The sequence below is a fragment of the Somniosus microcephalus genome, chromosome 4, assembly GCF_052327205.1.
Source record: "Somniosus microcephalus isolate GS21.2 chromosome 4, FLI_Smic_1.0, whole genome shotgun sequence".
In the NCBI taxonomy this organism is placed as follows: domain Eukaryota; kingdom Metazoa; phylum Chordata; class Chondrichthyes; order Squaliformes; family Somniosidae; genus Somniosus; species Somniosus microcephalus.
In genome coordinates, this window is record NC_140990.1 from 104,355,196 (window position 1) to 104,380,715 (window position 25,520).

Genomic DNA, 25,520 nt, shown 5'->3' on the forward strand with positions numbered 1-25,520 from the left:
TTAGATCTTTTTCAGTCTAACGCTCTCCCAACTGAGCTATTTCGGCCTCACAGCAAATTGCGCTTTGTGTCATTCATTGGAAAAAAATATTTCCCCGGATGGAATTGCCCCGAACCTGCAACACCAGCAGAAAAGAGTAAAGAAAGAAATAATGACTGAGACGGCAAGGAAAGTAATTCAGAAAAGTAAATTTCGCACTTTCCAACCGAATCTGGTGAATTGAGACTAATATTGCTGACCTGGAATATTTAGTGAACCGCTTGATATTGTTGAACATTGTGTAAGAAAGCGGATTGGATGGACAGAAGCGCTCTGAAACGATGGCTGATCAGCAGTGGGTGATAGCGAAATCTTACGGCTTCCTTTCCAGCGGCTCGTTGGACTTGGGGTTTGATTCACGCTCGGGGGGTTTCAGTGATTGATATGGGAGAGATTCCCAGGCTCAAATGATGTCTTTGTACCGTTCCAGAAGGTCGGATTGTCTTTTCTCCAGAGAATGTTTGAGCTCCAGAGGACAGAATGCACAGGGTTTGTCCACACAACACACGTGGAGTAAAGAAAATGTTGCCAGGAGGCGCGCAGATTGAAGCTGACATGTTAATTAATCACAATTCAAGCGGCCTCATTGGCGATTCCCAGTTCTTGAAATATAGAAACATAGAAGATAGGAGCAGGAGTTGGCCATTCGGCCCCTCGAGCCTGTTCCGCCATTTAATGAGATCGTGGCAGTTCATCCAAATTCAGTACCTTGTCCATGCTTTCTCCGCATATCCCTTAATCCCTTTGGCCTTAAGAAATATATCTAACTCTTTGAAAATATTTAATGAATTGTCCTCAACTGCCTTCTGTGGTACAGAATTCTACAGGTTCACCATTCTCTGGGTGAAGAAATTCCTCCTCATCTCAGTCCTAAATGGCTTACCCTTTATCTTTAGACTATGACCCCTGTTTCTGGACCCCCGCCATCGGGAACATCATTCCTGCATCTAGTCGGTCTAGTCCTGCTAGAATTTAACAAGCTTCAATGAGATCCCCTCTCATTCTTCTAAATTCTAGCGAATATAAGCCTCGTCGACCCACTCTTTCTTCGTACGTCATTCCTGCCTTCCCAGGTATCAGTTTGGTGAATCTTCGCTGCATTCGCTCCATGGCTAGAAGATCCTTCCTCAGGTAAAGTGACCAAAACTGCACACAATACTCAAGGTGTGGTCTCATCAAGGCCCTGTACAATTGCAGCAAGACATCCTTGCTCCTGTACTCGAAACCTCTCGCTCTCAAGGCCAACATACCATTTGCCTTCTTAACGGCCTGCTGCACCTGCATGCTTACCTTCAGCGACTGTTGCACAAAGCACCCAGATATCGCTGCACTTCCCCTTGTCCCAATCTATTGCCGTTCAGATTATAACCTGTCTTTCTGTTTTTTCCACCAGAGTGGATAACCTCGCATTTATCCACATTATACTGCAGCTGCCATGCATCTGCCCAATCACCCAACCTGTCCAAATCATACTGGAGTTTCTCTGCATCCTCCTCAGAACACACATGCCCACCTTGCTTTGTGTCGTCTGCAAACTTGGAGATATTACATCTAGTTCACTCATCTAGATCATTAATATATATTGTGAATAACTGGGGTCCTAGCACCGATCCCTGCAGTACCCAACTAGTCATTGCCTGCCACACGGAAAAAGACCCGGTTTTTCCAAATCTTTGCTTACTGTCTGCCAACCAGTTCTCTATCCAAGTCAGTACATTACCCCCAATCCCATGTACTTTAACTTTGCACGCGAATCTCTTGAAGGACATCAGTGAACGAGTTGTGGTGTTGCTGCAAAATGTCGTCACCAAAAACCTGACTAAACAACGACTCTGATGGGTCTTGAACACACCACTTTTGAATGTTTTTTCCAATAATTAACTAGACGCCCAAGGCGCTATCCAATGCGCCATGGAGCCTACTGTATATTACAGCTCTGAATCCGTGAGTTTGTGCTTCTCTGTGGGTGACGCGAGCCTTGAAGATAAGTTTAAATGATTTCCCTGTAAATTATTTCCAACTCCGTCTTTTCCCGAACTTTGTACAAACGCATAAATGAGAGGGTCACACACATCGCTCCGAGAATCTCGTCCGCTAAACTGTGAAAGGTGAGAGTGTTTATTGTGAGGGGATTCCATTTATTGAGACATACATGTGATGTAAAAGTAGCAACAGGAGGCCTTATGATCTGGAGTGAGACGGGTTCCTGAAATCCAGTTGTGTCTTAAACATTTAGATTTTATTCTATATATAGTCATATTCTGAAACACCGCTTCACACATTCTGACTTTGTGACACATGAAGATTTTCAACCCCCCACCAGCTCCTGTCGCTTCTGCCGCCTGCTGCCAGTGATCTACAACAAATCAAATTGCAGGGGCAGGGCGCAAAGAATTATCAGGGAAAGAGGCATGGGCTCAAAATCCAAATTAGAGGGACAGGATCAGAAGGACAGTTAATGTTCTGGAGTGTGGACTTCGGTCAGAACTGCAAACACATAGGTGCAAGAGAGAGGGAATCTATTTCCTCTGGTAGGAGGGTCCAGCACAATGGGGTGAAGCAGTAAAGTTAGAGCTCCCCCGTTCAGGGATGATGTAAGGAATCTCTTCTTCACACAGAGGGCAGTGGAAATCTGGAATTCTATTCCCAAAACAACTGGTCAGGCTGGGGTCAATTGACAATTTCAAAATGAGGTCGATAAATTTATGTTCGGCGAGGATGTGAAGGATTACGGAATCATCGCAGGTAGATGGAGTTAAGATACAGATCTGCCACGATCTAATTGAATAGCGGAGCAGGCTCGAGGTCCTAAATGGCCTCTTCCTATTTCTCTGCTCCTATGACAGTAACAGGACAGAAACCTCAACCGCTGCAAACATATGGCACATTTTATTCATATTTAACAGCAAAAATATCCGTGCCGTGTGCAACTATGCTGTGGTCAGAAAAAATACGCGAAGCTGACGTGTGGTGCTGTGATCATATCATGGTTAGTGCCCTGCATTGTGGCCGCAGTAACCTCGGTTCAAATTTAAATCACATCACAGCTCGCTTTATATCTGCTGTCCTCTGCGGCACCTGCCAATGGAACAGACTGATAAATCAAATCTTACCACATGAAAAAAGATGTTTTTTTGGAGGTGAAAACCTATTTACTCATTTAAAACCCCGCACTCTCACATGCCTGAGCCTGATACTCCATAATTCAAACCCGCCTCTTCTCCCAGCTTTTTCTTCTTCCACAATCAGTAGCAATTCTTTACTTCACTCCTTCCATTTCATTGTCACTTGCCTGCCGTATTACCTTAATCTAACATTCACTTCATGTGCTTACGTGGTTAAGTTCTCTCTGCTACCACCGCTGTTCATTGGGGCACATGCTCCATTTGCACCAGTGTACAACCAGTCGATACATTTAGATCTGTTTGACCGCTTGACAGATAAGCGCTGCAAAAGCATGACTGGACTTTAGAAGAACAGCGGCCGAATTGTTCACGAAATTTCATTGGAGAATCTTGTGATATCTTGTTAACTGAAGAATTGGGTTTTGTTTTGATGCTGGTTGGCACTTTTCCGAAAACTCTTGCAGTGCGTGAGCGACGGGCAGCGCTACCAAGCTGCCAATGGGGGTTTAACTGTGAACTATTGGCCCGCTGTTATGGTGCAGTTAGATCGGAAGTGTTCCGTCTTAATCTTAAGAGTTCTGTTGAAATGTGTGATTGAAACAAATATAGGATACATGGAAAGAGTTGAAATGTCTTTGAATGCCCGTGGCGCAAGGCCCTGTGTTCTTTATGAAGAGCGGCAGCAGGAACAAAGTTTTACAGAAATAAAATGTACAGACTTGGTGCGAATGAGTAAACTGGGCTGGTCTAAGATAGATAAAAGTTTGAAATTAAATTCATTTCCAAAGGATAAAGTTAACCCTTTCTGCAAGGTCCCTCGTCATTTGCTTTTTCAGTTAATATTTCAAACGGTGTAAGAACATAAGAACATAAGAAATTGGAGCAGGAGTAGGCCATTCGGCCCTTCGAGCCTGCTCAGCCATTCAATGAGATCAGGGCTGATGTTCTGCCTCAACTCCATTCACCGGCCCTATCGCCATATCCCTTGATGCCCTTACTCGTCAGAAATCTATCGACTTCTATTTTGAATATACCCAATGACTGAGCCTCCACAGCCCTCTGGGGTAGAGAATTCCAAAGATTCACCACCCTCTGTGTGAAGAAGTGTCTTCTCATCTCAGTCCTGAATGGCCTATCCTTTATCCTGAGACGGTGGCCACTGGTTCTAGACTCCCCAGCCTAGGGAATCATCCACCCAGCATCCACTTTATCAAGCTCTGAAATAATTATGTATGCTTCAATGAGATCCCCTCTCATTCTTCTGAATTCAAGAGAATAGAGGTCTAGTTTACTCAATCTCTTCTCATAGGACAGTCCCGCTATCCCAGTAATCAATCTCGTGAACCTTCGTTGCACCCCCTCTATGGCAAGTATATCCTTCCTTCGGAAAGGAGACCAAAATTGTACACAGTACTCCAGGTGTGGCCTCACCAATGCCCTATATACTTGGAGTAAGACTTCTTTACTCCTATACACAAATCCTCTTGTAATGAAGGCCAGCATACCATTTGCCAACCGAATGGCTTGCTGCACCTACGCATTCACTTTCAGTGACTCATATACAAGGACACCCATGTCCCTTTGAGCATCTGCATTCCCCAATTTTTCACCATTCAGGAAATACTCTGCCTTCCTGTTTTTTCTACCAAAGTGGATAACTTCACATTTATCCACATCATATTCCATCTGCCATGTTCTCGCCCAGTCACTGAGCCTGTCCAGATTCCCTTGAAGCCTCTTCACATCCTCTTCACAACTGACACTGCCACCTAGCATTGTATCTTGAGCAAATTTGGAAATGTTACATTTAGTCCCCTCATCTAAATCATTGATATAGATTGTGAATAGCTGGGGCCCAAGCACGATCATTGAGTGACCACACTAGTTATAGCCTGCCATCCTGAAAAAGACCCGTTTATCCCTACTCTTTGTTGTCTGTCTCTTAACCAGTGTAAAGCCCGTGTAGATTGGAGTTCGCTCTCAGTTTTCCCATCGATGTGAAAATGAAACACGAGGTGGCGAGGATTGCCCCGAACAGCAGAGCTGGGCACTGACTCGATTTCTATTGCTGCAGGAGTTGTTCTGTTCCTGTAAATATTTCCCTCAACATTAAAACGCCTGTTTTAACTCACAGCGTTTAAATGGGCGATTTTATTATATGTTAAAGAGTTTCCATCAAATAGATTTTAATAAATCTGCAGGAAGATGAGGTTAGGACTGGAACTGGTATGATGACGATACACAGAGTTAACATCAAATTCAGGCTCATTTTGCAATGGGGCAGGAAACCGCAAACAGTTGCTGATATGTGGCACCATGATCGTATAGTTGTTCGTACTCTGCGTTGTGGCCGCAGCAACTTCGCTTCGAATCCGAGTCATAATACAGGTTTTTCTTCCTTCCACAATCAATAGCCCTCCTTTACTTTCCTCCTTCAATTTCGTTGTAACTTTCCTGTGGTATTACCTTAATCTAACATTCACTTTCACCTACTCGTACCGCTAAGTGTGCTTTGCACCCACCGCTATTCCTGGGGCACATGTCCCATTCGCCCCAAACTCAAGTCGATACCTTTAGACCTGAGGGACCGCTCGACAGACAAGCTGTAGGAATGCAGGTTCGGCCTTTGGAACCAAAGCAGCCCGATTTTACAAGTAAACTCCTTGGGGAATGAAGTGAACTGGGGAGATTAACTGAAGAACTGTTTTTTTTTTTAGCTGGTAGTTGGCGCTTTTCCCTAGACAGTTGAGGAGCGTGAGCGATGGGAAGCAGTACATGGCTGCGGATGAAGCGTGAAATGTGAAATATGCAATTTTTGCAAACTGGTTATCAAAATGCATAATGCACGCTCAGTAGGGAACAAAGAGAGGAAGGGACGCTCCGGATGTAACAGACAGGGTAAGGGACGCTATGGATGTAACAGACAGGGTAAGGGACGCTCCAAATGTGCCAGACAGTTTAAGGGACTCTCCAGATTTACCAGACAGTGTAAGGGACGCTCCGGATGTACCAAACAGGGTAAAGGGCTCTGCGAATGTATCACACAGAGTAAGGACGCTCCGGATAGATCAGACAGTGTAAGGCATGCTCCTGATGTAACAGACAGTGTAAGGGACGCTCCGGATGTATCAGATAGGGTAAGGGACGTTCCGGATGTACCAGCCAGGGTAAAGGACGCTCCGGATGTATCATACAGATTAAGGGACGCTCCCGATGTACCAGAGAGGGCAAGGGACGCTCTTGATGTACCAGACAGGGCAAGGGACGCTCCGGATGTACCAGACATTCTAAAGGACACTGCGGAATTACCAGACAGGGTATGAGATGCTCAGGGGGTTCTAGAGCGGTTAGGGTGCACTCAGGACCTATCAGACAGAATAAGGGACGGTAAAGAGGTATCAGAGAGGCTGATGGATGCAGATTTATTACTTTCTAAACCTCACATTTTCGAATTATCAATAAAAGCAAAAGTTGAATCCGAATGTAACAGGTGGTCTGCCGTCTCCCACGTGGGGGCAATAAGACCGTAGAAAGGGGCCGGCCTGGACAATTGTAGCGCTGAGAAATAGATTTATAACTTACACTGATTCCCCCACCCAATACATTAATAAATAATACAGATATGTCTAAATATATTTGTAATGAACAGAGGTGCAAAAGCATTTACATCTAACACAATAGCAACTCGCAAATACATTTGTATCTAACATGGACATACACAAATATACTTACATCCATCACAGGTGATTGATTGCTAAAAGTACTGTAATTGTTTGTCTTTATGTGTCCCAGAAATTCGGGTCGGGGGCTTCCCGTGGGTGCAAGCCCCCGACCTACACTTACCTTGCGCGCCGGCAGTTGAGCTTTAGGGCTCCGTGGATTTCCTCTCTGTGGCCCGGTCCAGCTCCCGGCGCGCTGTGCTTGCGTGTTCCAGCGGCATAGTTAGTGCGATGCGTCCCCTTGGATAACGTGAGCCATGGGCAGCCAATCCGAGGAAGGAAAAGCCCATTCATAAGATTGACAGAAAGACCTGTCAAACTTATGAATACTCCGGTCCCCAAAACAGTAGTTAACCTTCAAATAAATTTTAACAAATCATCACACTTTTTAAATAAACTTTAAATTACATTAAATAACTATTTTAAAAATAATTAAAATTTTTGAAAAAAATAATTTTATAAAAAAACGGGGCTAAAAATAAACTTACCTTACTTTAAAGTATTTAAAAATAATAAACCTCTGGAAAAAATGTTTTCATTTCAATTAATTCACCACTTACCTTTAAAAAGCAGGCCTTACGCCTGCTTTTCAAATGTGTAAATCCTACAGGCTTACCCTTGCGTGAAAACCTGTAAAAAAAAACTATGTTCAAAGCGCACGCGCCGCCTCCCCTGCGCGCGCGTTCCACCTCTGAACCACTTCGTTCAGAGGATCGGAAGTGCCGGTTTCCCGCGCATGCGCGGTGCATGCATGATATCGGCCCTTCCATCGGATCTACGCGTGAGTACCCCGTGCATACTCACGCGTTGGGACCCGAATCTCTGGGCCTACTATGGGCCAGAAATCCGGGTCGGAGGCCTCCCGTGCGTGGAAGCCCCCGACCTGCAGTTACCTAGCGCGCCTGCCGTTGTGCTGTGGGCCCGCGTGGGATTCTGATCCTGGGCCTGCTCCAGCTGCTGGCGCGCAGTGCTTGCATGTCCCAGTGGCGCCATTAGTTCGAAGAGTCCCCTGGGATCACGTGGGCAATGGAGAGCCAATCGTAGCACGGAATCTTTATTATCAGATTTGACAGGAAGACCTGTCAAATCAATGAATAGAGATCTGCCCGAAAACCTAACTAAAACTTCAACATTTTTTTAGAAAACATCACAATTTTAAAATAACTATAAATTACATAAAATAACTATTTAAAAAAAAATTTAAATTTTGAAAAAAATAATTACTGTTTTTAACGCGGCTTAAAATAAACTTACCTTTCATTTAAGTATTTAAAAATAATAAACCTGTGGAAAAAAGTTTTAATTTTATTTAATTCACCACTTACCATGTTAGAAGCAGGCCTGGCACTGATTGTTTAATCTCGGCAATGAGAATTTCACATACATAAAGCAGATATTTTAGATCAGATACAGCGTTAAATCTCATTGCTCTAATGCATCAGTGTGTGAATATGACATTAAATGTGTTTCAATACATAAGAAATAGGAGCAGGAGTAGGCCATACGGCCCCTCGGGCCTGCTCTGCCATTCAATAGGGTCATGGCTGATCTGAATGTCGACTCATGTCCACTTCCCTGCCCTCTCCCCGTAACCCCTAATTCCCTTATCTGCTAGGAAAATGTCTATCTCCATTTTTAATTTATTTAATGTTGCAGCTTCCACAGCTCTCTGGGATAGCAAATTCCATAGATTTACTACCCTCTGAGTGAAGAAGTTTCTCCTCATCTCAGTTTTGAAAGGGCAGCAACTTATTCTAAGATTATGCCCCCTAGTTCTAGTCGCACCCATCAGTGGAAACATCCTCACCGCATCCACCCGATCAAGTCCCCTCACAATCTTATATGTTTCGATAAGATCGCCTCTCATTCTTCTGAACTCCAATCAGTAGAGTCCCAACCTACTCAACCTTTCCTCATACATCAACCTCCTCATCTCTGGAATCAACCGAGTGAACCTTCTCTGAACCGCCTCGAGAGCAAGTATATCTTTTCTTAAATATGGAAACCAAAACTGCACGCAGTATTCCAGGTGTGGCCTCACCAATACCCTGTGTAACTGCAGCAAGACTTCCCTGTTTTTATACTCCATCCCCCTTGCAATAAAAGCCAAGATTTCATTGGCCTTCCTGATCACCTGCTGCATCTGCATACTAACTTTTTGTGTTTCATGCACCAGGACCCCCAGATCCCTTTGTACTGTAGCACTTTGCAGTTTCTCTCCATTTAGATAATAACTTGCTCTTTGATTTTTTCGGCCAAAGTGCATAACCTCACAGTTTCCAACATTATGTTGCATCTGCCAAATCTCTGCCAACTCACTTTGCCTGTCTACGTCCTTTTGCAGGTTTTTTATGCTCTCCTCACTCAATGCTTTCCCTCCCATCTTTGTATCGTCGGCAAACTTGGATATGTTGCACTCGGTCCCTTCCTCCAAATCGTTAATATAGATTGTAAAGAGTTGGGGTCCCAGCACTGACCCCTGCGGAACACCACTAGTTACTGATTGCGAGCCCGAGAACGAACCATTTATACCAACTCTTTGTTTTCTGTTAGATAGCAAATCTTCCACCCATGCCAGTATATTACCCCCAACCCTGTGATTTTTTTATCTTGATCAGTAATCTTTTGTGTGGAACCTTGTCAAGTGCCTTTTGGAAGTCCAAATACACTACATCCACTGGTTCCCCTTTATCCACCCTGTATGTTACATCCTCAAAGAATTCGAGCAAATTGCTCAAACATGACTTCCGCTTCGTAAAACCATGCTGACTCTGTCCTATTAAATTATGTTTATGCAAACGCTCTGTTACTGTTTCCTTAATAATGGACTCCAACATTTTGCCAACCACAGATGTTAGGCTAACTGGTCTATAGTTTCCAGCTTTTTGTCTACTTCCCTTCTTAAATAAGGGTGTTACATTAGCAGTTTTCTAATCTGCTGGGACCTTTCCTGAGTCCAGGGAGATCTGGAAAATAATCACCGATACATCCACAATCCCTACCGCCACTTCTCTCAAGACCCTAGGATGTAGGCCATCAGGTCCGGGGGATTTATCCGCCTTAAGTCCCATTATTTTACTGAGTACCATCTCCTTAGTGATTTTGATCGTGTTTAGCTCCTCCCCCCCCATTGCCCCCTGTTTGTCCAGTGTTGGGATATTTTTAGTGTCCTCTACTGTAAAGACTGATACAAAATACAGTAGGGGGATTTAAAGCAGATTCGGAGCCAGTGGTTTCTAAGGTGATCTTACCTGTGGCTCGTTAGTTCAGTATTTCTGTTTCCAAATGGTAGAAACAACCTTTAATAAAGTCCCCTTTACCGCATGTCCTGCCGAGCTCCCAGATTGACAATGTGGAAAATATGGAGCAGGCTTCTGGAAACAAACGGACTTACACATTGACCTCACAGTTTCAGCACTTCTGGGACGGGATTCCTGCTTTAAAGAATAAAATTGCCGTTTTATTGCGATGTACTGAACACAAGCTGTTTTTCTGGCAGTTATTATTTGAAGATTTGTGGAATGTCTCCAGGCCGAGGAAAGTGGTTCTATTAAAATGTTGGGGCGCGTCCAGAATTTGGACCCGGTACCTCTTGCATTTTAATTGATGTGAATTCCCAAAATGACAACCACACCCCTCGACCAAAGAACCACTAACCTTGCACTGATTGTTTAATCTCGGCAATGAGAATTTCACATACATAAAGCAGATATTTTAGATCAGAGACAGCGTTAAATCTCAATGCATTAATGTGTGAATATGACATTAAATGTGTTTCAATACAGTAGGGGGATTTAAAGCAGATTCTGAGCCAATGGTTTCTAAGGTGATCTTACCTGTGGCTCGTTATTTCACTCTCCCCTTCCTCCCACACGCTGACGGTTTTTAAACCTTGTTTTATTTCTGCTTCTCTGGGCCAGAGCATTCCACAGTCCCACAAGCCTTTTTACAAATACCCTTTCACTGCTTGACTTCTCTGTTTATTAGTTATGAAGCACCTTGAGGTGCAATGGTGGCGTTTCTGACGTCAAATTAAAAGGCGGCGATTTGGAAACACGTTGGGGTCACAGTTTCTTTTGCACAGAATTGAACCGGAATCTTTCAAGATGGACTATTGTATTTGCTGCATCACAATAAAACATATCTTGTTATAAAGGCTGGCTCATTAGCTCCCCAGTGTCAGAGGAAGGATGGTCTGATCTCCTCATTTATTTCATGTAAGACACAAACACAGGGTAATCATTCAGAATCACCTCACAGATTGACACAGATATAAACAAAGCGGTAGATACAGATAGCAATGAGACACATGGCGAAATGGACAAGAGTTCTGTACACAATTAAACTCTACAGAGATACCGACAGTGTGAGAGATCATTACAGGATCCTGCAACGATGCCTCGGTCAATAGCAACAGTTAGGAGCTGCATTTCAGATGCGGTAACAAACCCATGAGTTTGTTTGCTGTTCCCCAGCTCCCAGAGTGAGTGTGGCCGCGACAGCAGCAACATTCAGGCCGCCTGTCCGGCCCCGCTCTCTCCAAGCGCCCTCTGCTGGTGGAAAGCAGCAATTGCAACCTCAGAGAGCGTAAACTGCCCATCGCTGCGTAACAAGATATCATTGAAGCAGAGGAGCGCAGAGGTTTACATCTGTAGCGTGTAGGTAATATGACCGACTCATTGTTTTGGAACAGCTGAACCTGAATCGTTCTCTGGCAGATGTTGCAGATTTACGTATGAAAAGTGCCCTCGAGGTACAATCGACAAATTTGGAGATGACGTGCAGTGGGACAAGTTAAAGGATCAGCACAGTTAATGCCGAGAACAAATTAAACAGTAGCTCAAGCTGATGAATCTTACACTGGCGAAAATCATCAGCGGAAATTTAGAGGAAGCGACATTGAAAAGGGCTGTACTGCGATTCTAACACTTCTCCAAGCACATTCCGGGCAAATCATTGACAGTAAAAAGACGGTTTGGAATGGAAATGGAACTGCGGGCACGCGTGACAGAGCATTGGTATTGGGAATGCAAAACTGCTGTCTCCAATACTCTGCTTACCTGAATCAGTCAAAATGCAATGGACAATACATGTCAAACCTATTTGATTATACATTTGATAATCAGTTGATTCGGTCTGTATTCCAGACAGAGTGACACTTCAGTGAATGGGTATGAATCTCGCTTGAGGGATTGTAGATTGAAATTTGCGAAATGTCCCGCGTGAGCCCCTTTTTAACGTTGGCGTCGTACTTCTGCTCCCACATGACACAGATCAGCCACAGCCTCTGCTCCCTGCCCGCCTGCTGCAGAAACATTGTCTCCAGATTACAAACTGATTCTAGGTCGGAGATCAATATTCAGGGTAGAGCCTAAACACAGCGGGTGGGATCAAATAATAAAGCATTTATTTTAGACCAGAGGCAGCGATAAATGTCCTATATTGCTCACATGCATCAATGTGTGAATCTGACATTAAATGGGTTAAAATACAGTGGGGGTATTTACAGTAGATTCGAGGCCAATAGTTCCCAAGTTGATCTTTCCTGTGTCTCGCTTGCCTCTCTGCCGCCTTCCTCCCACAGGCTGCCGGTTTTTAAATCTTGTTTTAAATCTGCTGCTTGCTCGGCCAATGCATTCCACTGTCTCACAATCGTTTCTACAAATACCCTTTCAGTGCTTGACTTCTCTGTTTATTAGTTATGAATCACCTTGAGGTGCAACGGTGGCATTTGTGACGTCAGATTAAAAGGCAGCCTATTGGAAACACGTTGGAGTCACAGTTTCTTTTGCACAGAATTGAAACTGAAACTTTTAAGATGGAATATTGTATTTGCTGCATCACAGTAAACAATATCGTGGTATAACTGTTGGCTTATTTGTTCCCCAGTGTCAGAGGAAGAGTTGCCTGATCCCCCCATTTATTTCATACTAGCTGGGGAGCCCGGCATTGCCGGGGCTGTTTTGGGGCAGGCGATTTAAATCGAGTGCCAGGCTTTGGGGCCCTGTCTGTGTCCCTTTGTGAATCTGGTGCTGGGCAACATTTTAAATCGAGTGGCAGGCTTTAGGGCCCTGTGTGTGTCCCTGTCTGTCTACCTTTTAAAAGCTTGCGAAATGAAAGTGAAACTACTTATGGTTTTGGGGCCCTGTCTGTGTCCCTTTGTGAATCTGGTGCTGGGCAACATTTTAAATCGAGTGGCAGGCTCAGGGCCCTGTCTGTGTCCCCGTATGTCTACCTTTTAAAAGGTTGAAAAATGAAAGTGAAAGTACTTATAAAATGTTTTTGGTAAATCTTATGTTATTTTTAAAAGAGATACTAACTTTGAAAGTCGTTTTAGCTGGAAGCTGAAATCATTTGAGCTGGAAGCTTAGTGAAAGAATGGCTGCCACATCCCCGAGATGAAAACGAATAGTCCCGCCCACACACACATTGGCCAACCATCAGGGAAACGTACTGTAGGATTGGTCAATCGTGACGGAACAGGATTGGTGGAACCTTGATGTCAGTCAATCAATGCTAGCAGATAATGAGTTTAATTTTGAAGGTTTTTTGCTGAAGATTTTTTGCATAAGGCGCGAACACTTTTCCTCCGACCGAAAAGTAAATACTCTTAAAACCGTCTCTGAAGCGTAAGCTTTCTTTGGAGGTTACGCGCGCGTATGTACACCCTGTAACTTTTGAGCGCATAGCCCGACAGACGCACAGGCGATGACAGAATGACAGACAGAATGACAGACAAAATCACAGACAGAAATACCGATTTATATATATAGATAAGACACAAACATAGGGTAATCATTCAGAATCACCTCACAGATTGACACTGAGATAAATTAAGTGGGAGATACAGAGAGCAATGGGACATATGGCGGAATGGACAAGAGAGCTGGAGAAATAAGAAACGGCCTGAGAGTCCAGAAGACAGTGACCGGAAGCTGATAGACATCAGTGAGTGCGGGCGAGAAATTGTGCCAGCATTCGGTCCCGTGGCTTAGCAGGTCAAAGCGTCTGTAAAGTAAACAGGAGATCCTGGGTTCGATTCCCAGCAGGGCCTACTTTTATAGAATCTCCAGTGATGAGTTTCTTCTCGTGTGAAAAGGCTACAATTCTTTTAAATTTAACTGTGCCTGCACCAGTTCCCATTCTGGATGAAGGCTCCAGTGGCTGCGAGGCCTCCGTTGATTTTCACCGCTTCTGTATTTCTGGCGGTGCTGATTTTGGACTCTTCACCAGAAATCCATGTTTCCCAAGCAGTGCCATGCGATACTTTGTAGAGCTCCAGTTGTTGATGTGTGGTGCCGTGCTCGGATAGTGATTAATGCTCTCCATTCTGGCCGCAGCAACTTCGGCTCCAAACCGAAACATAACGCGGACTTTTCTTCCTTCCACAATTAATAGCCCTGCTTTAATTACCCCCTTCAACTTGATAGTAATTTTCCTGCGGTATTTCCTAAATCTAACATTCACTTTCAGCCACTTAAACTGCTAAATGTGCTCTGCTGCCACCGCTCTTCCTGGGCCACGTGTCCCATACGCCCCAATCTGAGTAGGTGCTTTGATACCAGTCGATACATTTAGACCTGCGGGACCTCTCGACAGTCAAGCTCTGAGAAAGCAGGGCCGGCCTTCGGAACCAATGCAGCCCGATGATACAAGAAAATTCCTCGGGAAATGAAGCTTCAAACTTTTCAAACAAATCGTTTTATTGACATAATAATACAAGTTTTACCGAGAGAGACTTGTACAACCTCAGTTGTGCAACTCAAAACTAAGAATGTTCAATTTTTCTGATTCGGGAGAGGGAGAGATGAGTTATGTGTAAGTGTCCTCCTTGTTGTTTTTCTGGTCAGTCTTCCAGATCTCCACTCCGTTTGTCTGTCTCCTGGACTGTCTCCTGGAATGTGTTCTGCTTTTCACTTTAGAATGGCTGCTCTTGTACCATTGCTGCTGACAGAAACAAGCCTTCCAGTGACTTTCCATTCTCTCTCTCCCACGGTTACACAGACTGATGCTACCGGACAGCACCGAGTGTATGTGAAGGGACCTCAGAGACTGTCGAGGCCTCCTTATCTGGAGCTTCCAGACATTCTGCAGAAAACTTTTGGAATTCAGTCAGCAAACCTTCTTGAAGTAAGTGATCCAGTTGTCTCGGCAATCCTTTAGCTTCCTTAAAACCGGCATTGAAAAATCCAAAATCCTCCCAGAGGGAGCAGATTGAAGAAAATAAATTATTTGAAGTAGTTAATTATCATAATGAGAAAACGCACTGCGAGCAGGGCTCGAATTGCGGGGGAAAACCCCATTGGATTTCAGGTCCAACGCCTTAACCACTCAGCCATCGCAGCTGCGACACTATCGACTACAAGATACTAAATTCTCAAATCGCTGACCCTGTTTATTGTTGGCGATGACGGTTTCGTGATATTTAATTTGCTGCAAATTCAGCAAGTCCAGAAGAATCGCAGCGATCATTACAATAAAAGAAAACTTCCGATATTTAACGGTATGTAAGATGTTGAGAACAGTATGGAATATTCTGCAGGGTAATGAAAATAAACAGCAGAAACATTGTGTTCTGCTCCCACATGACACAGATCAGCCACAGCCTCTGCTCCCTGCCCGCCGGCTGCAGAAGCCTTGTCTCCAGATTACAAACTGATTCTAGGTCGGAGATAAATATTCAGGGTAGAGCCGAAACACAGCGGGTGGGATCAAGTAATAAAGCAGTTATTATAGACCAGAGACAGCGATAAATGTCCTATATTGCCCACATGCATCAATTTGTGAATCTGACATTAAATGGTTTGAAATACAGTGGGGGGTTTAAAGTAGATTCGGGGCCAATAGTTTCCAAGTTGATCTTTCCTGTGTCTCTCTTGCCTCTCTGCCCCCTTCCTCCCACAGGCTGCCGGTTTTTAAACCTTGTTTTAAATCTGCTGCTTGCTGGGCCAGTGCATTCCACAGTCTCACAACCGTTTCTACCAATACCCTTTCAGTGCTTGACTTCTCTGCTTATTATTTATGAATCACCTTGAGGTGCAATGGTGGCGTTTGTGACGTCAGATTAAAAAGCAGGCTATTCTTTTGCACAGAATTGAAACTGAAACTTTTAAGCTGGAATATTGTATTTGCTGCATCACAGTAAACAATATCGTGTTATAACTGTTGGCTTATTTGTTAACCAGTGACAGAGGAAGAGTTGTCAGATCCCCCCATTTATTTCATATAAGACACAAACATAGGGTAAACATTCAGAATCACCTCACAGATTGACACTGAGATAAATTAAGCGGGAGATACAGAGAGCAATGGGACATATGGCGGATGGACAAGAGAGCTGCAGAAATAATAAACGGCCTGAGAGTCCAGAAGACAGTGACCGGAAGCTGATAGACATCAGTGAGTGGGGGCGAGAAATTGCGCCAGCATACGGTACCGTGGCTCAGCTGGTCAAAGCGTCTGTCTAGTAAACAGGAGATCCTGAGTTCGATTCCCAGCGGGGCCAATTTTTATAGAATCTCCAGGGGTGAGTTTCTTCTCGTGTGAAAAGGCTACAATTCTTTTAAATGTGACTGTGCCTGCAGCAGTTCCCATTCTGGATGAAGGCTCTAGTGGCTGCGAGGCCTGCGTTGAATTTCACCGCTTCTGTATTTCTGGCGGTGCTGATTTTGGACTCTTCACCAAAAATCCATGTTTCCTAAGCAGTGCCATGCGATACTTTGCAGAGCTCCAGTTGTTGATGTGTGGTGCCGTGCTCGTATAGTGATTAATAATCTGCATTCTGGCCGCAGCAACTTCGGCTCCAAACCGAAAAATAACGCAGAATTTTCTTCCTTCCACAATCAATAGCTCTCCTTTACTTTCCCCCTTCAATTTCATTATAATTTTCCTGCGGTATTTCCTTAATCTAACATTCACTTTCAGCCACTTAAACTGCTAAGTGTGCTCTGCTACCACCACTCTTCGTGGGCCACATGTCCCATACGCCCCAATCTGAGTTGGTGCTTTGAAACCAGTCGATACATTTCGACCTGCGGGACCTCCCGACAGTCAAGCTCTGCGAAAGCAGAGCCGGCCTTCGGAACCAATGCAGCCCGATTCAGAAAATTCCTTGAGAAATGAAGCTTCAAACTTTTCAAACAAATCGTTTTATTGACATAATAATACAAGTTTTACAGAGAGAGACTTGTACAACCTCAGTGGTGCAACTCAGAACTCAGAATGTTCAATTCTTCTGCTTCGGGAGAGGGAGAGATGAATTATGAGTTGGTGTCCTCCTTGTTTTTTTTCTGGTCAGTCTTCCAGATCTCCACTCCGTTTGTCTGTCTCCTGACCTGTCTCCTGGAATGTGTTCTGCTTTTCACTTTAGAATGGCTGCTCTTGTACCATTGCTGCTGACAGAAACATGCCTTCCAGTGACTTTCCATTCTCTCTCTCCCATGGTTACACAGACTGATGCTACCGGACACCAGTGAGTGTATGGGAAGGTACCTCAGAGACTGTCGAGGCCTCCTTATCTGGAGCTTCCAGACATTCTGCAGAAAACTTTTGGAATTCAGTCAGCAAACCTTCTTGAAGTAAGTGATCCAGTTGTCTCGGCAATCCTTTAGCTTCCTTAAAACCGGCATTGAAAAATCCAAAATCCTCCCAGAGGGAGCAGATTGAAGAAAATAAATTATTTGAAGTAGTTAATTATCATAATGAGAAAACGCACTGCGAGCAGGGCTCGAATTGCGGTGGGAAAACCCCATTGGATTTCAGGTCCAACGCCTTAACCACTCAGCCATCGCAGCTGCGACACTATCGACTACCAGATACTAAATTCTCAAATCGCTGACCCTGTTTATTGTTGGCGATGACGGTTTCGTGATATTTAATTTGCTGCAAATTCAGCAAGTCCAGAAGAATCGCAGCGATCATTACAATAAAAGAAAACTTCCGATATTTAACGGTATGTAAGATGTTGAGAACAGTATGGAATATTCTGCAGGGTAATGAAAATAAACAGCAGAAACATTGTGTTCTGCTCCCACATGACACAGATCAGCCACAGCCTCTGCTCCCTGCCCGCCGGCTGCAGAAACCTTGTCTCCAGATTACAAACTGATTCTAGGTCGGAGATAAATATTCAGGGTAGAGCCTAAACACAGCGGGTGGGATCAAGTAATAAAGCAGTTATTATAGACCAGAGACAGCGATAAATGTCCTATATTGCCCACATGCATCAATTTGTGAATCTGACATTAAATGGTTTGAAATACAGTGGGGGGTTTAAAGTAGATTCGGGGCCAATAGTTTCCAAGTTGATCTTTCCTGTGTCTCTCTTGCCTCTCTGCCCCCTTCCTCCCACAGGCTGCCGGTTTTTAAACCTTGTTTTAAATCTGCTGCTTGCTGGGCCAGTGCATTCCACAGTCTCACAACCGTTTCTACCAATACCCTTTCAGTGCTTGACTTCTCTGCTTATTATTTATGAATCACCTTGAGGTGCAATGGTGGCGTTTGTGACGTCAGATTAAAAAGCAGGCTATTCTTTTGCACAGAATTGAAACTGAAACTTTTAAGCTGGAATATTGTATTTGCTGCATCACAGTAAACAATATCGTGTTATAACTGTTGGCTTATTTGTTAACCAGTGACAGAGGAAGAGTTGTCAGATCCCCCCATTTATTTCATATAAGACACAAACATAGGGTAAACATTCAGAATCACCTCACAGATTGACACTGAGATAAATTAAGCGGGAGATACAGAGAGCAATGGGACATATGGCGGATGGACAAGAGAGCTGGAGAAATAATAAACGGCCTGAGAGTCCAGAAGACAGTGACCGGAAGCTGATAGACATCAGTGAGTGGGGGCGAGAAATTGCGCCAGCATACGGTACCGTGGCTCAGCTGGTCAAAGCGTCTGTCTAGTAAACAGGAGATCCTGAGTTCGATTCCCAGCGGGGCCAATTTTTATAGAATCTCCAGGGGTGAGTTTCTTCTCGTGTGAAAAGGCTACAATTCTTTTAAATGTGACTGTGTCTGCAGCAGTTCCCATTCTGGATGAAGGCTCCAGTGGCTGCGAGGCCTGCGTTGAATTTCACCGCTTCTGTATTTCTGGCGGTGCTGATTTTGGACTCTTCACCAAAAATCCATGTTTCCTAAGCAGTGCCATGCGATACTTTGCAGAGCTCCAGTTGTTGATGTGTGGTGCCGTGCTCGTATAGTGATTAATAATCTGCATTCTGGCCGCAGCAACTTCGGCTCCAAACCGAAAAATAACGCAGACTTTTCTTCCTTCCACAATCAATAGCTCTCCTTTACTTTCCCCCTTCAATTTCATTATAATTTTCCTGCGGTATTTCCTTAATCTAACATTCACTTTCAGCCACTTAAACTGCTAAGTGTGCTCTGCTACCACCACTCTTCGTGGGCCACATGTCCCATACGCCCCAATCTGAGTTGGTGCTTTGAAACCAGTCGATACATTTCGACCTGCGGGACCTCCCGACAGTCAAGCTCTGCGAAAGCAGAGCCGGCCTTCGGAACCAATGCAGCCCGATTCAGAAAATTCCTTGAGAAATGAAGCTTCAAACTTTTCAAACAAATCGTTTTATTGACATAATAATACAAGTTTTACAGAGAGAGACTTGTACAACCTCAGTGGTGCAACTCAGAACTCAGAATGTTCAATTCTTCTGCTTCGGGAGAGGGAGAGATGAATTATGAGTTGGGGTCCTCCTTGTTTTTTTTCTGGTCAGTCTTCCAGATCTCCACTCCGTTTGTCTGTCTCCTGACCTGTCTCCTGGAATGTGTTCTGCTTTTCACTTTAGAATGGCTGCTCTTGTACCATTGCTGCTGACAGAAACATGCCTTCCAGTGACTTTCCATTCTCTCTCTCCCATGGTTACACAGACTGATGCTACCGGACACCAGTGAGTGTATGGGAAGGTACCTCAGAGACTGTCGAGGCCTCCTTATCTGGAGCTTCCAGACAATCTGCAGATAACTTTTGGAATTCGGTCAGCAAACCTTCTTGAAGTAAGTGATCCAGTTGTCTCGGCAATCCTTTAGTTTCCATAAAACCGGCATTGAAAATTCCAAAATCATCCGAGAGGGAGCAGATTGAAGAAAATAAATTATTTGAAGCAGTTAATTATCATAACGAGAGAGCCCGCTGCGAGCAGGGCCCGAACCTGTGTGGGGAAATACCCATTGAATTTCAAGTCCAACGCCTTAGCCACTCGGCCATCGCAGCCGCGACAATATCGACTCCAAGATACTGAATTCTCAAATCGCTGACCCTGTTTATTGTTGGCGATGACGGTTTCGTGATATTTAATTTGCTGCAAATTCAGCAAGTCCAGAAGAATCGCAGCGAACATTACAACAAAAGAAAACTTCCGATATTTAACGGTATGTAAGATGTTGAGAACAGTATGGAATATTCTGCAGGGTAATGAAAATAAACAGCAGAAACATTGTGTTCTGCTCCCACATGACACAGATCAGCCACAGCCTCTGCTCCCTGCCCGCCGGCTGCAGAAACCTTGTCTCCAGATTACAAAATGATTCTAGGTCGGAGATAAATATTCAGGGTAGAGCTTAAGCGCAGCGGGTGGGATCAAATAATAAAACAGTTATTTTAGACCAGAGACAGCGATAAATGTCCTATATTGCTCACATGCATCAATTTGTGAATCTGACATTAAATGGGTTTAAATACAGTGGGGGGATTTAAAGTAGATTCGGGGTCAATAGTTTCCAAGTTGATCTTTCCTGTGTCTCTCTTGCCTCTCTGCCCCCTTCCTCCCACAGGCTGCCGGTTTTTAAACCTTGTTTTAAATCTGCTTCTTGCTGGACCAGTGCATTCCACAGTCTCACAACCCTTTCTACAAATACCCTTTCAGTGCTTGACTTCTCTGCTTATTAGTTATGAATCACCTTGAGGTGCAATGGTGGCGATTGTGACGTCAGTTTAAAAGGCAGGCTATTGGAAACACGTTGGAGTCACAGTTTCTTTTGCACAGAATTGAAACTGAAACTTTTAAGCTGGAATATTGTATTTGCTGCATCACAGTAAACAATATCGTGGTATAACTGTTGGCTTATTTGTTCCCCAGTGTCAGAGGAAGAGTTGTCTGATCCCCCCATTTATTTCATACTAGCTGGGGAGCCCGGCGTTGCCGGGGCTGTTTTGGGGCAGGCGGCTTAAATCGAGTGCCAGGCTTTGGGGCCCTGTCTGTGTCCCTTTGTGAACCTGGTGCTGGGCAACATTTTAAATCGAGTGGCAGGCTTAAGGGCCCTGTGTGTGTCCCTGTCTGTCTACCTTTTAAAAGCCTGCAAAATGAAAGTGAAACTTCTTTTGGCTTTGGGGCCCTGTCTGTGTCCCTTTGTGAATCTGGTGCTGGGCAACATTTTAAATCGAGTGGCAGGCTTAGGGCCCTGTCTGTGTCCCTGTATGTCTACCTTTTAAAAGGTTGAAAAATGAAAGTGAAAGTACTTATAAAACGTTTTTGGTAAATCTTATGTTATTTTTAAAAGAGATACTAACTTTGAAAGTCGTTATAGCTGGAAGCTGAAGTCATTTGAGCTGGAAGCTTAGTGAAAGAATGGCTGCCACATCCCCGAGATGAAAACGAATAGTCCCGCCCAAACACACACCGATTGGCCAACCATCAGGGGACCGTACTGTCGGATTGGTCAATTGTGACGGAACAGGATTGGTGGAACCTTGATGTCAGTCAATCAATGCTAGCAGATAATGAGTTTAATTTTGAAGGTTTTTTGCTGAAGGTTTTTTGCATAAGGCGCGAACACTTTTCGTCCGACTGAAAAGTAAATACGCTTAAAACCGTCTCTGAAGCGTAAGCTTTCTTTGGAGGTAACGCGCGCGTAGGTACGCCCTGTAACTTTCGAGCGCATAGCCCGACAGACGCACAGGCGATGACAGAATGACAGACAGAATGACAGACAGAAGTACCGATTTATATATATAGATAAGACACAAACATAGGGTAATCATTCAGAATCACCTCACAGATTGACACTGAGATAAATTAAGCGGGAGATACAGAGGGCAATGGGACATATGGCGGAATGGACAAGAGAGCTGGAGAAATAAGAAACGGCCTGAGAGTCCAGAAGACAGTGACCGCAAGCTGATAGACATCAGTGAGTGCGGGCGAGAAATTGCGCCAGCATTCGGTCCCGTGGCTTAGCTGGTCAAAGCGTCTGTCTAGTAAACAGGAGATCCTGGGTTCGATTCCCAGCGGGGCCTATTTTTATAGAATCTCCAGGGGTGAGTTTCTTCTCGTGTGAAAAGGCTACAATTCTTTTAAATGTAACTGTGCCTGCACCAGTTCCCATTCTGGATGAAGGCTCCAGTGGCTGCGAGGCCTCCGTTGAATTTCACCGCTTCTGTATTTCTGGCGGTGCTGATTTTGGACTCTTCATCAAAAATCCATGTTTCCTAAGCAGTGCCATGCGATATTTTGCAGAGCTCCATTTGTTGATGTGTGGTGCCGTGCTCGTATAGTGATTAATAATCTGCATTCTGGCCGCAGCAACTTCGGCTCCAAACCGAAACATAACGCAGACTTTTCTTCCTTCCACAATCAATAGCTCTCCTTTACTTTCCCCCTTCAATTTCATTATAATTTTCCTGCGGTATTTCCTTAATCTAACATTCACTTTCAGCCACTTAAACTGCGAAGTGTGCTCTGCTACCACCACTCTTCCTGGGCCACATGTCCCATACGCCCCAATCTGAGTTGGTGCTTTGAAACCAGTCGATACATTTAGACCTGCGAGACCTCCCGACAGTCAAGCTCTGCGAAAGCAGAGCTGGCCTTCGGAACCAATGCAGCCCGATTCAGAAAATTCCTTGGGAAATGAAGCTTCAAACTTTTCAAACAAATCATTTTATTGACATAATAATACAAGTTTTACAGAGAGAGACTTGTACAACCTCAGTGGTGCAACTCAAAACTCAGAATGTTCAATTCTTCTGCTTCGGGAGAGCGAGAGATGAATTATGAGTTGGTGTCCTCCTTGTTTTTTTTCTGGTCAGTCTTCCAGATCTCCACTCCGTTTGTCTGTCTCCTGGACTGTCTCCTGGAATGTGTTCTGCTTTTCACTTTAGAATGGCTGCTCTTGTACCATTGCTGCTGACAGAAACAAGCCTTCCAGTGACTTTCCATTCTCTCTCTCCCACGGTTACACAGACTGATGCTACCGGACAGCACCGAGTGTATGTGAAGGTACCTCAGAGACTGTCGAGGCCTCCTTATCTGGAGCTTCCAGACAATCTGCAGAAAACTTTTGGAATTCGGTCAGCAAACCTTCTTGAAGTAAGTGAGCCAGTTGTCTCGGCTATCCTTTAGTTTCCTTAAAACCGGCATTGAAAAATCCAAAATCCTCCCAGAGGGAGCAGATTGAAGAAAATAAATTATTTGAAGTAGTTAATTATCATAATGAGAAAACCCGCTGCGAGCAGGGCTCGAATTGCGCGGGAAAACCCCATTGGATTTCAAGTCCAACGCCTTAACCACTCGGCCATCGCAGCTGCGAAAATAACGGCTCCAAGATACTAAATTCTCAAATCGCTGATCCTGTTTATTGTTGGCGATGACGGTTTCGTGATATTTAATTTGCTGCAAATTCAGCAAGTCCAGAAGAATCGCAGCGATCATTACAATAAAAGAAAACTTCCGATATTTAACGGTATGTAAGATGTTGAGAACAGTATGGAATATTCTGCAGGGTAATGAAAATAAACAGCAGAAACATTGTGTTCTGCTCCCACATACACAGATCAGCCACAGCCTCTGCTCCGTTACCGCCGGCTGCAGAAAACTTGTCTCCAGATTACAAACTGATTCTAGGTCGGAGATAAATATTCAGGGTAGAGCCTAAACACAGCGGGTGGGATCAAATAATAAAGCAGTTATTATAGACCAGAGACAGCGATAAATGTCCTATATTGCCCACATGCATCAATTTGTGAATCTGACATTAAATGGGTTGAAATACAGTGGGGGGTTTAAAGTAGATTCGGGGCCAATAGTTTCCAAGTTGATCTTTCCTGTGTCTCTCTTGCCTCTCTGCCCCCTTCCTCCCACAGGCTGCCGGTTTTTAAACCTTGTTTTAAATCTGCTGCTTGCTGGGCCAGTGCATTCCACAGTCTCACAACCGTTTCTACCAATACCCTTTCAGTGCTTGACTTCTCTGCTTATTATTTATGAATCACCTTGAGGTGCAATGGTGGCGTTTGTGACGTCAGATTAAAAGGCAGGCTATTCTTTTGCACAGAATTGAAACTGAAACTTTTAAGCTGGAATATTGTATTTGCTGCATCACAGTAAACAATATCGTGTTATAACTGTTGGCTTATTTGTTAACCAGTGTCAGAGGAAGAGTTGTCAGATCCCCCCATTTATTTCATATAAGACAGAAACATAGGGTAATCATTCAGAATCACCTCACAGATTGACACTGAGATAAATTAAGCGGGAGATACAGAGAGCAATGTGACATATGGCGGAATGAACAAGAGAGCTGGAGAAATAAGAAACGGCCTGAGAGTCCAGAAGACAGTGACCGCAAGCTGATAGACATCAGTGAGTGGGGGCGAGAAATTGCGCCAGCATACGGCACCGTGGCTTAGCTGGTCAAAGCGTCTGTCTCGTAAGCAGAAGATCCTGAGTTCGATTCCCAGCGGGGCCAATTTTTATAGAATCTCCAGGGGTGAGTTGCTTCTCGTGTGAAAAGGCTGCAATTCTTTTAAATGTGACTGTGCCTGCACCAGTTCCCATTCTGGATGAAGGCTCCAGTGGCTGCGAGGCCTGCGTTGAATTTCACCGCTTCTGTATTTCTGGCGGGGCTGATTTTGGACTCTTCACCAAAAATCCATGTTTCCTAAGCAGTGACATGCGATACATTGCAGAGCTGCAGTTGTTGATGTGTGGTGCCGTGCTCGTATAGTGATTAATAATCTGCATTCTGGCCGCAGCAACTTCGGCTCCAAACCGAAACATAACGCAGACTTTTCTTCCTTCCACAATCAATAGCTCTCCTTTACTTTCCCCCTTCAATTTCATTTTAATTTTCCTGCGGTATTTCCTTAATCTAACATTCACTTTCAGCCACTTAAACTGCTAAGTGTGCTCTGCTACCACCACTCTTCCTGGGCCACATGTCCCATACGCCCCAATCTGAGTTGGTGCTTTGAAACCAGTCGATACATTTCGACCTGCGGGACCTCCCGACAGTCAAGCTCTGCGAAAGCAGAGCCGGCCTTCGGAACCAATGCAGCCCGATTCAGAAAATTCCTCGGGAAATGAAGCTTCAAACTTTTCAAACAAATCGTTTTATTGACATAATAATACAAGTTTTACAGAGAGAGACTTGTACAACCTCAGTGGTGCAACTCAGAACTCAGAATGTTAAATTCTTCTGCTTCGGGAGAGGGAGAGATGAATTATGAGTTGGTGTCCTCCTTGTTTTTTTTCTGGTCAGTCTTCCAGATCTCCACTCCGTTTGTCTGTCTCCTGGCCTGTCTCCTGGAATGTGTTCTGCTTTTCACTTTAGAATGGCTGCTCTTGTAACATTGCTGCTGACAGAAACATGCCTTCCAGTGACTTTCCATTCTC

The 25,520-nt window shown here is 44.3% G+C and overlaps 2 non-coding genes across 2 annotated transcripts; both read left to right on the plus strand.

The window, feature by feature from the left end:
• The first annotated feature begins 22,073 nt into the window (after positions 1-22,073).
• On the plus strand, positions 22,074-22,147 carry trnat-agu (transfer RNA threonine (anticodon AGU)). The gene has a single exon. It is a non-coding gene; the product is annotated as a tRNA-Thr (tRNA).
• A 2,373-nt stretch (positions 22,148-24,520) lies between these two features.
• trnat-cgu (transfer RNA threonine (anticodon CGU)) lies at positions 24,521-24,594 on the plus strand. Its single transcript has one exon. It is a non-coding gene; the product is annotated as a tRNA-Thr (tRNA).
• Positions 24,595-25,520: the final 926 nt, after the last annotated feature.